Source organism: Taudactylus pleione, unplaced genomic scaffold (assembly GCF_031769625.1).
Source record: "Taudactylus pleione unplaced genomic scaffold, aTauple2 ptg000095l, whole genome shotgun sequence".
Classification (NCBI taxonomy): domain Eukaryota; kingdom Metazoa; phylum Chordata; class Amphibia; order Anura; family Myobatrachidae; genus Taudactylus; species Taudactylus pleione.
The window spans coordinates 10,523,334-10,536,204 of record NW_028284497.1 but is presented as its reverse complement, the minus strand read 5'-3'; the positions used below and the strand labels follow the sequence as shown (position 1 = coordinate 10,536,204).

The window sequence follows — 12,871 nt, the reverse complement described above, 5'->3', positions numbered from 1 at the left end:
AGAACTTTTCTGTCTAAAAAGTATTGGGGGCCCCTTCAGAAAGTTTCAAACTGGCCCACAAAGTGCTAGTTATGGTTCAGTGTTCTGTGGGTGTGTGATGAGTATGTAAGTTGAATTGTGAGCTATGTTGACTTGAGTGGATGCAGAGATCCAAACAAGTGGCCGAATTGTTTACATCTCTGTATTAGGCCCACTATTTTTTATTACACACCAGTTAAGCCATGATGCAGATGTACTGAGATGAGCTCTAAGAGGACAGAAACTTCCTATGGAGCACAAGGGCAAACTGAGGATTGCATGTTTTTCAATGTGCATCTGGGCCTAAAACTGCTCTCAACTGTTAAAGAGCCCCAAAATGTTTTATTTTTGCTTCACATCACCTTATTGAAAGTATTTTTTGGCCAAAAGAATAGTAATGTGTGGACAGTGTTGGACTGGAGCATGAAGGGCCCTCCGGGGGAGTGCAATGGTAGGGGCCCATAATTTGGGGTGTGGTCAGTTGCTACAGGGGATAAGGCCAGCACCCACAGAGGTTTGGACAGACATTAGAGACCATGTAACTGACCCTCTAATAGAGTAACAATATTTAATTGAAGTGCACAGTCTAAAATCTGACATTAGAGCAAGTGGTAGGGCCCCTAGGCAGTGGGGCCCACCGGGGATATCCCCTGTATCCCTGTGGGCCAGTCCAACCCTGTGAGTGGATACATTTGAACATTTTAATTTTGTGTACCTCACCATAGGGATGTTTTAAAAATGTTTTTTAGTATCCTGTATGGGTGTTAGAATGTGGCTGCTTCAAATTGTAAGCGTAAGCATGTCTTCAAGTGGCCATGTTAAATATGTCAGTCATCATCAACTTGACGATAATTAGTGGGTTTTTGAAATTATTTAAAAAGCACAAAATAAATGAATTACTTTATACATTTGATACATTTTCTAAAAAAATAACCTCATTGATACAATTGCGTTCTTTCATACCCCACTTAGAATTGATATGCAAATCAATCAGAGGGTGTCAGTATTCTTCACTTCTTCTGCTATTACAAATGGACCATATATTTAACAGTTTCCTAATACATCCTAACACATCCAGAGAAACATCACTTATAACATTATACCAATTACAACTCTTACCAGACTTTTGTATTTGTTTTTTGTTTTTTTTTTTCTCTCTGGTCTTCTGGTGTTTAGTAAATATCCTCCAAATAAATTAGTTAAGTTAACTGGTTTTTCCAAAATCAGAGTATACTGAATATATGTATAGGGGTGTGCACCGGCCACTTTTCGTGTTTTGTGTTTAGGTTTTGGATCTGTATTTTTTTGGAAAAAAAGGATAAAAACAGCTAAAATCACAGAATTTGTGTGTTTTTCTGTTCCTATGCTATTATTAACCTCAATAACATTAATTTCCACTCATTTTCAGTCTATTCTTACCACCTCACACCCAGGGCTGCCATCAGAAATTGTGGGGCCCCCTCCCCATTATTCGATGCAGTCTGTTTGCAGTGCGCCCTGCCTTTTTTTTTATATATCACCTCACTCTCCCACCCTTGAATGCACCTCACTCTCCCCCCTTGAATGCACCTCACTCTCCCCCCCTTGAATGCACATCACTCTCCCCCCCCCCCCCCCCCTTGAATGCACCTCACTCTCCCCCACTTGAATGCAGTCTGTACATGGTCAGCGGTGCGTCCACAGTCCGACTCCTGCCTTTTTTTTTATTACCTCCCCCCCGGTTATTGTGTGCAATTTCCCCACTTACCTTATTTGTGATGAGATCCGGTGGCGACTAATTCCTCCACGGTCCACTGCGGTTCCTCCGATGTTGACCTCGTCCTCCAGTGGCGCACGTGATGTCATGACTTCATGCACGCTGACTCCAAAACAAGCTTTATTAAAAGCTTGTTTTGGAGTCTGACTGTACGACTATAAGCTGGTGGAGGAGTGGCCCGAGTGGCCGGGCTGCCTCCTCCAGCTCCATTAGTAGTAACGGGGACGGGTTGGCGGGCGGTAGCAGCGGCGGCCGGGCCCTCTTCCCTCTCCAAGTGGGTAATTCAGGCTGCAGGCTCTGCAAAGGTCTCCAGGCCCGGCAGTTCCCCCCCTGATGGCGGCCCTGCTCACACCTCACAATATTGTTGTTAGGGCAAAAGGTTGCACCAAGGTAGCTGGATGACTAAGCTAAGTGACACAAGTGGGCGGCACAAACACGTGGCCCATCTAGTAGTGACACTGCAGTGGCAGACAGGATGGCAGTTTGAAAAACTAGGCCCCAAACAGTACATAATGCAAAGAAAAAAAAAGAGGTGCAAGATGGAATTGTCCTTGGGCCCTCCCACACATCCTTATGTTGTATAAACAGGACATGCACACTTTAACAAACCAATAATTTCAGCGCTAGGGTCTGCCACACGACTGTGGCTGAAATGATTGGTTCATTTGGGCCCCCACAAAACAAGCTGGCAATTAATCTGTCCCTGCACAAACTGGCTCTATTAAGGCAAGATGTAATCCTCATCCTCCTCATCCACCGATTCCTCACCCTCTTCAATGTTGTGTACATCCTCATCCTCACAGAGTATTAATTTGTCCCCACTTGAATCCACCACCACAGGTCCCTCCGTACGTTCTGGAGGCTGGTCTCCCTGGAAGAATTGCTAATTAATTTTGATGAACATCATCTTCTCCACATTTTGTGGAAGCAACCTCCTACGCCTTTTGCTGACAAGGTTCCCAGCTGCACTAAACACTCTTTTGGAGTACACACTGGAGGGGGAGCAACTTAGGTAAAATAGAGCCAGTTTGTACAAGGGCCTCCAAATTGCCTCTTTATCCTGCCAGAACAGGTACAGACTGTCTGACATGCCTACTAGGATGCTGTCACCGATGTAATCCTGCACCATTCTGTCAATGATGACAGTATCATATGCAGAGACAGTAGACATGTCAGAAATTGTTGCCAGGTCCTTCAGTCCGGACCAGATTTCCAAGCTTGGTCCTGCCTGCCCTGCATCACCGCCAGCGGGTTGCTTAGGATACCTAAGTTTTTTCCTGGCAGCCCCAGTTGCGGGAGAAAATGAAGAAGGAGCTGTTGACGTGTCACGTTCCGCTTCAGCTGACAGTGTTTTCACCAGCAGGTCTTTGCACCTCTGCAGGCTTGTGTTGGCTGGAAAAATAGACACCACATAGGCTTTAAACCTAGGATCGAGCATGGTTGCCACAATGTAGTGTTCTGATTTCAACAGATTGACCACCCTCGCATCCTGGCAAAGCGAATGAAGGGCTTCATCCACAAGTCCCACATGCTGAGCAGAATCGCTCCGTCTTAGCTCCTCCTTCACTTTCTCCAGCTGCTTCTGCAAAAACCTGATGAGGGAAATGACCTGACTCAAGCTGACAGTGTCTGAACTGACTTCACGTGTGGCATGTTCAAGGGGCTGGAGAACCTTGCACAACAGGGAATCATTCCCCACTGCGCTTGAATCAGGTGCATACCTCCCCCTTTGCCCATGTCTTATGTGGATGTATAGGCTTGAATGGCATTTTGCTACTTCTCCATCCTCTGAAGCATATAGAGGGTTCAATTCCACCGAGTCACAACCTCTCAGGTGATGGCAGGGCAGGCTCAAGACAGTTTGCTTGGCACGCAGTCGCTGAAAGGCGAAAGTGAGCAGAAATATTTTTGGGCCACCCAAAGCATCTCCTGCACGTCCTTGTTGTGTTTCAGAAAATTCGGCACCACCAAATTTATTGTGTGAGCAAAACATGGGACATGCTGGAATTTGCAAAGATGTAATGCCCACACAATATTGGTGGCATTATCAGATATCACAAATCCCCAGGAGAGTCTAAGTGGGGTAAGCCATTGGGAGATGATTTCCATCAGAGATTGCCGGCGGTGTGCCTATTACTGAAACCGGTGATACACAGCATAGCCTGCCTTAGAACGCGCAGGAGTATCTGATCTGCTGCTACTGGTGATGCTGCTATTGTTGCTGCGTAAGGCTATACATCTACCCAGTGGGCTGTCAGTCATATAGTCCTTAGTCTGCCCTGTTCCACTTGTCCACATGTCCGTGGTTAAGTGGACATTGGGTACAACCGCATATTTTACGACACTGAGGTCACTTTTTCTGACGTCTCTGTACATTCTCAGTATCGCCTGCCTAGTGAAGTGGAATCTAGATGGGCTTTGGTACCGGGGATACACTACCTCCATCAATTGTCTAAATCCCACTGCACTAATGGCGGATACCAGACGCACGTCTAACACCAACATAGCAGTCAAGGCCTCAGTTATCCGCTTTGCTTCAGGATGACTGCTGTTGTACTTCATCCTCCTCGCTAAGGACTGTTTTAGGGTCAATTGTTTAGTAAAAGAAGTAGTGGTGTTCCTACTTCCTCTCTGGGATGATGAACAACTCCCAGCAGGAACAGCAGCAGTGGCAGCAGTAGACGTAGCAATGCTGGATCCTCCAGAGGAATCCCAGATAGGAGAGGAGTCAGTCATGCCAGTGACATGGCCTGCAGGCCTACTTCCAATCCTGACGGAAGTGGAAATTGACGAGGAGGGAGTTGATGGTGTGGTTTGCAGGTGCTTGGATACAACAGGACAAAGGGATTTAGGTGTCTCTGGACTGCTTACGGTCTTAGCCAAAGTTTCTGAACTTGACAGTAACTTTTTATGAACGTGCTGCAGGTGACGTATAAGGGAGGATGTTCCTAGATGGTTAACGTCCCTACCCCTACTTATTTCACCTTTACATATGGTACATATGGCAAGACAGTTGTTGTCCGGATTTGGATAGAAATATTGCCAGACCAAAATGGTGGAATGTTTGGTCTTCTGCCCAGGCATGACCGTGATGGGCTTTTTCATCCCACGGACATTTGTCTCCCCCAGTGCCTGATTTAAACAAACCACATCACCATCAGAATCCTCCTTGTCAGCTTCCTTCTCAGCGCCAGCTACACCAATATCCTCATCCTGTTGTACTTCAACAGTGACGTCTTCAGTTTGAATATCAGCAACTTGACTGTGGTGGAAATGGTGGAAAGAGCCACCTCTTCCCTTCCAGTGTTGAGAAGGTCAGGAATCGCAACCGCCGCCACACTTGGACTTTCTTTGGGGATTTGTGATATCTTCTTAGAAGGCACAGTTCTTTGCTGTGCTTTTGCCAGCTGAACTCATTTGAGTTTTGTAGTGGGAGGAGGGCTTCCATCGTCATGTGAAGCTGAACCACTAGTCTTGAACATAGGGAAAGACCTTAGCCATTCCTTGCCACTCCATGTCGTAAATGGCATATTGGCAAGTTTACTTTTCTCCTCAGATTATTAAAATTGTTGATGCACGTGTGGCTACTGCGCGCACACAATTCACAAACACAGAAAAATAATGTAACATTTTTTTTGGAGTGCACTTTGGGGGTTAACCACCCTTTAACAGGCACAGGCGCACACTTGGTGCTGCTACTTTGTTGATGCACGTGCGGCTACAGCGCACACAGGGCCTGATTCAGAGCCGGTCGCATGCACTGAGCGCTCGCAACCAGGTCGATGTTTACCCACTGGGCATGTGCACAATGGAGCTGGCTACATCGTGAGCATGCGCAAGACCCGGCTAGCGATGGGTGCTCCGTTGCTAGCCGGGTCTCGCATATAACCCCCCTAAAATCTGGCCAGCATCCAACTGGACCAGCTTGCATTCCATTTGGTGCAGGGTTGTCTGACTGCATAACATAACAAACATATTATATATATATATTTATATATATATATATATATATATATATATATATAAATTATAAGGGCACAGTCGTGCCCTTATATTAAGGCTGCATCTAAAAAAATGGGAATCTCCATAGAGAATTCCGGATGGGGGGCATGGTGTTTAAGGGGCTACACCTCAAAAGCTGTTGGAGGTGCCAAGCTGAAATTTGGCACGGCTGGGTAGAACTATCGCTTGGTGCTGCATACCAAATTTCAGGGCGTAAACATTAAAAATTTGGATTTAGGAGTAATCTAAACGCCAACTGTCACTTTTTTGTGACATTCTCAATTAGGACCACTTTTCTGCTGTTCTCTATGGGGGATTTTTGGGAAGGCATAACTCAGAGTAGGGGACGAATTTAAATTTGGGACTTGTTTTATTAGGTAGCTATTTTGCCAGGGTACGTGCTTTTAGGGTTCAGGTAAATTAGAAAGTTACAGTTTTTAAACTATTACCTTAAGAATGCGCCATTGAATAGATAGGACATTTCAACTTGTTGTGCAGCCACAGTAGGAGCCTCCTCCACTCACTGTGGCTTTACTTGGGTGCACAAAGATTGCTGTTGTTTGTGGGTTTTAGAGGTGGTGGGCACGGGGGAAAGAAGCAGCCATTAGCTACAGCAGGACCAGGGGGAAAGGCGCGGAGAGGTAATGGGCATTAGCTGCGGCCAGAACCCAGGGATGGTAGCAGGCCTTAGCGACGGTGGTGTGGGCAGCAATGCAGGCAGTGGTGGGGCAGGGGTTAGGACCTGGGGGATGTAGCAGCACACAGAATGCAGGCTCAGATCTGGAAGATTCATGATACCTGCTTCTGTGTTTAAAAAAAAATGGCGTGGCCCGATCCCCCCCCAAAAAAACAATCAGCACTGGGCTTTGGAGACCCAGTACTGGTTGTGCTAAATACTGGGGACAAATGACATAGGGGTCCTACATATTAAGCACAACAAGCACCAGGCTTTTTAGAACCAGTCCTGGTTGACAAAATATGGGGGACAAATGATGTAGGGGTCCCCCGTATTCAGCGCAACCAGCGATGAGCTCTGAGCTGGTTCTGGAAATACAGGGGGAAAAATGTGTAGAGTCCCCCTGTATTTACCAGAACTAACACCGGACTCTTGCTAGCGGGGGGTGATGCCACAGCCAGGGGAGCCCTTTCACCGGGCCCCCCAGCCAAAGCATCACCCTTGACCACTGGGGATCCCTGGGGAGCTGGGGACCCCCTCTCCAGGGCACTCTAGGCCCAGGCTGATAGCCCGGGGCTATCCCTAGCACCCCTGGGCAGTGTGTGATTGGTTGATTGTGTTGTGTGGTGCATATGAAAATATAAATATTGTCTTTTGCAGTAATTTGTCCCCTGTATTTTGGCAACCAGGACTGGTTCTGAAAAGCCTGGTGCTGGTTGTGCTTTATACGGGGGACCCCTACGTCATTTGTCCCCTGTATTTAGCACAACCAGTCCTTGCTTTCCAAAGCCCGGTGCTGGTTGTTGTTTTTGGGGAGGGGGCCATGCCATTTTTTTTTTTTACACAGGGTTTTTTTTAATTAAACAGAAGTCACTGACCTGTCCCTGCTTCTGTGTTTATTTAAATACAGGTATCACAGATTGTTCAGCAAGCCTACAACAGTCTGCAGCTACCTTCCCCGGGTCCTGCCGCCTGCACCACCACCACCGCTTACACCCATGGGTTCCAACTGCAGCCTTCACCTGCTATCCCTCAGGTCCGACCTCAGCTTGTGGCTGCTTCCTTCCCCCGAGCCCAGTGCCACTACCACTCACACTGACCTGCCATCTTGGTGCACCCAAGTGAAGCCAAAGTGAGTACACCTGATGTAGGCTCCTACTGAAGCTGTGCATCAAGTTGAAACTTCCTATCTATAATGGCAGATTTGTGAAGTAATAGTTTAAAAACTATAACTTTCTCTATTATCTAAACCCCAAAAGCACCTACCCTGGAACAATAGCTACCTAATTAAACAAACACAAAGTGTTACAAAGTGCCCCCTACCCTAAGTTATGCTTTCCCAAAAATCCCCCATAGACAACAGCAGAAATGTAGTCCTAATTGAGTGTCAGAAAATACTGACAGTTGGAAATTTAAATGACTCCCAAGTTCTCAGTTTTTATGATTTTGCCCTGAAATTTGGCATGCAGTGCTGAGCGACAGTTCTACCAGCCTATGCCAAATTTCAGCACCATACCTCCAATTGCTTTTGAGGTGTAGCCCCTTAAACACCATGCCCCCTCAGGATTTCTCTATGGGAAAATTATTTTTTTTCCAGAGGACCCCTACATCACTCATCCCCTGTATTTTGGCAACCAAGACTGGCTCTGATTTAGCCTGGTGCTGGTTGTGCTTAATACAGGGAACCCCTATGTCATTTGTCCCATGTGTTTAGCACAACCAGCACTGGGGCTCCAATACATGGATGGATCTCTTTGATATGTCCATGCATCTGTGTGTTATTGATTTGATTTTCTCAGGTGCATGCCCAACACCAGTGAGTCCCTCTGTTGCCCACTGATGCTTCTGTGCACACCCATTGCTGCCATTGCTCCACTCCTCCACTGCTGCCATTGCCCCACACATCTGCAGCCTGCCCCCACAGCCATCTCTCCCTCCGCACCCTTAAAACACCTCCTGTGTGCTCCATCTCCTCCACCTGTGTTAGTGTACCTATTTGTTGTCCTTCTGCACTGCAGGTGGCCCGGTTTGCTTGTCAAAACCTTGATAGTTAATAAATGATAAAAAAAGCAATGAAATTCCATAGACAAAAAACCTTACGGTTTACATGTCCCATTAAGGCTTCTTAAACATGATCTGAAAGTTCACAAAACCTACTGAATTTGTGCCACTCAAACTAAAAAAAAGCAATGAAGTTACAATCATTAGGGCTGACACCTTAATGGACATGTTTCTTGCATAATACAAATATGGTATGCCATCACACCCTGTGGTTAACTGCAGATTCAGAACTCTCACAGAATGAGATTGCTGTCACTCACAAAATGGTGGAGCTGCTAATTCACAGAATTGTGTGGATGGGGAGAGGAGACAGAGCAGCATAGATAGGTGAGACAAAAAGGCGTGTAGGGGAGGGAAGTTTAAGCAGTTCAAATGGGGGGGGCAGCCAAAGTGATGCAGTTGGGTGAAAAACAGTGGTACAGATAGGGTGGAGGAACAACTTAATGCAGATGGGTGGAAAACAATTGTGTGGTTGGAGGGGAAACAGAGTGGCACAGTTTGGGGGGACAGTGACGTGGATGGGGGATGAGAGTGGCATGAACATGGGAAGACAGAGCAGATGCTTAAAGACAAATTGGTGTGGATAAGGGAATACAGACTAATACAAATGGGAGAACACACATCAGTAGGGATTGGGGAATACAGATTGGTGTGGATGGGTAGGAAGACAGAGTAGTGCAGTTGGGGGGAGGAGACAGTTGCACAGTGGGGGGGACAGAGTGGTGCAGATGGAGGAAGAAAGAGTGCCACGTAGGAAAGGAAGACAGAGCGGCATGGCTTAGGGGAAGGCAGTGGTGCAGAAGGAAACAAAGTGGCACGGATGCAGGGCAGTGCAGATGGAGAAAGATTGATTGGTGCTGATGAGAGAACACAGACTAGCACAGTTCAGAGACCACACAGCAGTAGAGATTGGGGAAGAAAGATTTATGTGGATGGGGAGGAAGACAGAGTGATGCAGGTGGTGGGGGTAGAGTTGCACAGTTGGGGGGACCAGAGTAGTGCAGATGATGGAACAAAGATTGCCACCCATAAGAGAAAGACTTCAACATGGCTGTGGAAAAGGCACGGATGCAGGGCAGTGTGGCTATGGAAAAACAAATTGGTGCTGTTGAGGAAACTCAGACTAGCGCAGTTGGGAGACCACACAACAGTAGGGATTGGGGAATATATAGCAGTATGGAGGCATATAGGGGAAGAAAGTGTACATTCATAGACAGAGTTTGATATTTTTAAAAATAAGGGGGCTGAATGTGTATTCTAAATTAGATAAATGTATGGAGTGAGAAGGATGTTGGAAGCCAGTGAGATTTTTGTGGTGATCGAATGGGAAGATTGTGGGCACTGAGTGGGTTGTGGGAGCCACATAACTGCTCAAACCTCAGTTGCATAGACTGCATGAGTGTATTCCAATGAGCACACAATTCTGTGAATTAGCTGCTCCACCATTTTGTGAGTGACAGCAATCTCATTCTGTGAGAGTTCTGAATCTGCAGTTAACCACAGGGTGTGATGTCATACCATATCTGTATTGTGCAAGAAACTCGTCCATTAAGGCATCAGCCTTAATGATCACAATTTCATTGCTTTTTATAGTTTGAGTGGCACAAATTCAGTAGGTTTTGTAAAATTTCAGAACATGTATAAGAAGCCTAAATGGGACATGTAAAACCTTAAGTTTTTTTGTCTATGGAATATATATATATATATATATATATATATATATATATATACATATATATATATATATATAAAGAAATGAAAAAAGAAAGCACCTAGTAGTGTCTAAAAAATATAAATGAACCACAATTGAGACAAAAAATGATAATTATTTCACTACTTATCTGGTAAAGATTTCTTCGGTCATATGACCATTGAGAAAAATATACGGAAAAAAACAAAAAAAGAAGAACCAACGTAGTGTGTATTGTACCTCACTGTATGTTATTATATAGAACACAAGGAAAACTTAAATTAGATCATTTTTTATGGGCAACATCTTTTCCCAAAATATAGCTCAATCAAGAGGTCATAGTAGTTTTTTCAATGTTAAGAAGAAGTTTTGACTTTTAAAGCTATCGAACTAGTAAAACCTGGAGGAAGAGGAGGTGATATTTTGAATAAACTATCTAAAAGAGAGATGTTCTGGATATATGAGCTACAGACACTCTCTCCGCTTGGTTATAATGAATTTTTTGAGATAGCACCTTTTTTAGGATATTTTTTTTATCTTTTATTGCTGCCTTTCTATTTTTCTGGTTTTTAGCTTTGCCATCTTGATTCCTCATATATTTTAATATCTATGTCCCATCATTTGCTTTAGTTGATGTATTCATGGTTTTTATGTATATTCTAATGCATTGTTTGTTTTTAGGTGACCTTACCCTTTTAAACAAATGAAATACGGAGGTCCTATGCCTTTAAGTGAATTCATGTTCCGCATAAAGAAAAAGAGACAGCCATGGCGGAGTTCTCCAACTGACTCTGATATAAATTTATTGGAATTAGTATTTTGTGCCACTATGAGATCTGGTGCCGGAAAGAACGAGACCAGGTACAGGCAATGATGATGTCTGTCAAAGATGGCGGTGCGTTCCACCAGTGACTCACTCTATTTGCGTTCCACCAAGGCACCTGATGCCGGAAAGGATGAGGAATGGTTATGGATCCGCCTCGTACTGTGTATGCTCCAGTGTCCTCGTGTTGATATGTGATAGACTCTAGACATAATTAAAGTCCCTCTGGAGATTCTTTGATGCCAGAAATGACGTGTTTGCGTGCCACCTGTGTTCCACTGGCAGTCCGATACCAGAAGTGGAATGTTTAATGGTCAATCTTCATTTATTCTGCTCTATTTTTATTCTATTTGTATTTGTGTATGTGTTAGTTACTCTAGATGGTCTCATAGTTATATATAATATCCTATTTTTAACTTTAATCAGGCTTGATGAGATTTAGTCACAGGAAGTGACATCACAATTGCTTTACACATGTGATTCTCATTTCTAATTCTACTAAGGTATAAATACAGCCTCTCACCATATAGTCTATATCCCCTTGATGAAGTCCTAGAGATGAAACGCGGTGGGTTTGCTGTACCTTGGGTTTTGCTGTACCTTGATCCTCCTTGAATGGACAGATAAGCATATAATATTTATTTTTCTTGTACGTGTGTTTTTTTACCATTTTATGTCACTGTTATTAAAAAACTTCTTTTAACATTGAAAAACCTACTATGACCTCTTGATTGAGCTATATTTTGGGAAAAGATGTTTCCCATAAAAATGGGTCTAATTTAAGTTTTCCTTGTGTTCTATATAATTTATATTTTTTAGACACTAGTAGGCGCTTTCGTTTTTCATTTCTTTATATTCACTAGGGGAACCAATCCCTATCACTAATTGGGAGCAGCCACTTAATTATTATTTAAGGTGTGTCACATTTAGACAAAGACTTTATCTTTCTTTTTTTATATGTTGCTTTTAATTGCTTGGAGTGTTATTTTACAAATCAGTTCGCCTCTACATTCCCTACACGATTTTATTTTTGGTCACTTTTAGAGTCTGCCTGATTTTTTAACACAATGTTTAAAAACAGAGGGTCTCAGAAAAGGATTGACCTCTGTCAAAAAATCTTCAATGAAGGTTTTAATGCACCATATACCACGACTGATATTGATGATTTAGACACGCTATTCTGGGATGTGGAGAAATTATTAATTAAAGAGATTAAAGCATGGTGGGAAGTTAAAGGCCTTGAACAGTGTATCGCAGTTAACTGGATCCCCAGAGGGCTAAGAATCAACAAAAGACCAACATTTGGGCTGGACGATCAAACATTTATTGATACCTGGGATGAAATCCTGAATAACTGCTCAGTTAACTTAATGAAACTGATTATCTCAGAGAAGAAAAAGACTTTGATTAAGATAGAAGAAGATTTCAAAGCCAAAGAAATACTTCTGATACCACACCAGGAGAACCAAAATTTTAAAGAAAATGACATTACTCTTACTAAAAAGTTGGAAAAAATAGAGGAGGAGGTCGTAGAAGGTAAACAGAATTTTTTTTTAGAGACAAACAAGACTATCTAAGTAATAATGTTAACAATTGGAGTAGGTTTCAAAAAGAGAGAAACCCTCAACTTTCAACAAATATAAATAGAAATCCAAATTGGAGAACTACACCATAACAGAAAAAGAAATTTCATATGAAACCAAAGAGTACATCCGAATGATTCATTATATTCACCTTTTACAAGAGCCATCACTACAAAAAACAGATTTTCAGCTTCACAACGTTTGGATTCAAATAGTAGTTCTGATTTTTTATCACCAGACCCAATTGTAAAGAGACAAAATC

The 12,871-nt window shown here is 43.7% G+C and overlaps 1 long non-coding RNA gene across 1 annotated transcript in view; it reads left to right on the top strand.

The window, feature by feature from the left end:
• The window catches only part of LOC148526579 (uncharacterized), a 37,252-nt gene extending 25,513 nt beyond the window's left edge, over nucleotides 1-11,739 (top strand). Inside the window, exons 2-3 of the long non-coding RNA XR_015878224.1 lie at nucleotides 7,363-7,584; nucleotides 10,885-11,739. This is a non-coding gene — a long non-coding RNA (uncharacterized LOC148526579). The remainder of the gene's footprint in view (nucleotides 1-7,362; nucleotides 7,585-10,884) is intronic.
• Nucleotides 11,740-12,871: the final 1,132 nt, after the last annotated feature.